The 763-nt window shown below is 75.0% G+C and overlaps 1 protein-coding gene across 1 annotated transcript in view; it reads left to right on the top strand.

The window, feature by feature from the left end:
- Positions 1 to 297: 297 nt before the first annotated feature.
- The window catches only part of LOC113209883 (MOG interacting and ectopic P-granules protein 1), a 17,663-nt gene continuing 17,197 nt past the window's right edge, over positions 298 to 763 (top strand). The window contains exon 1 of the mRNA XM_052270310.1: positions 298 to 721. The gene's annotated coding sequence lies outside the window, so the exon portion shown is untranslated. The remainder of the gene's footprint in view (positions 722 to 763) is intronic.

Below are 763 nucleotides of genomic sequence, written 5' to 3'. Positions count from 1 at the left end.
CGGCACGTGCCTGGGACCCACGGCGCGGCCTAGGGCGGGCACACAACAGGCAGCGAATACGTCAGACTCGCTCGCGGCCCCGCCCGTAGCGTAGCCTGCGCAGCCAGCGCTCGGCGGCCTCTCCCCTCCGCGCCCGGCCCCTCGGAGCCCTCCTCCTGCCCCCGCCGCCGCCGCCGCGCAGCTCCGCGCCCCGGCCCCGCGCGCGCTCGCGCTCCGCGTGGTCCGCTACTCCCCGAGCCAAACGCCGGCGCGGCCCCGGCGCAGCCTGCCCAACAGCAGCACGCACTCTTCGGCCAGGTCAGGGATCCCGTGGCGTCCCCACCGCGCGCCGCCCGCGCCGACGAGTGGTGGTGCTCCGCTGCTCTCCGCTGCTGCTCCTCCGCGCCCGCCCGGGTCTCACCGCCGCCGCGCCCAGCAGCACCGCCTCACGGCCGCGTCTCGACGCGCCCGCCCCGCCGCGCCGCGCCCGCAGTACGCCGTCGTGGTCGGCCCGCCCCGGAGGTGTCCAGAGCCGCTGGCCGGCCTCGCATCAGCGCGTCCCGGCCTCCCTCGAGCTGGTGGTCCACGCCCGCGACCTTGATCTCGACTCTAGTCAGTGTGTGTGTATGTGTGTGAGTGATATTGTGGTGACTGCGACACGTGCTCTCCCCCGCGGACCGCCGCTGCCCGGGCCTTGGCCGTGGCAATGAGCTTCGGCTGCACGTCGATCAAACCTCCTCAGGTAAGTGACGAGAAGCAGCTCCCCTGCTCGGCGGTCCCCCCC

The sequence above is a fragment of the Frankliniella occidentalis genome, unplaced genomic scaffold, assembly GCF_000697945.3.
Source record: "Frankliniella occidentalis isolate FOCC.00 unplaced genomic scaffold, Focc_3.1 Scaffold117, whole genome shotgun sequence".
NCBI lineage: Eukaryota > Metazoa > Arthropoda > Insecta > Thysanoptera > Thripidae > Frankliniella > Frankliniella occidentalis.
The sequence above is the reverse complement of the archived record's forward strand: the minus strand, read 5'-3'. Positions and strand labels throughout refer to the sequence as shown.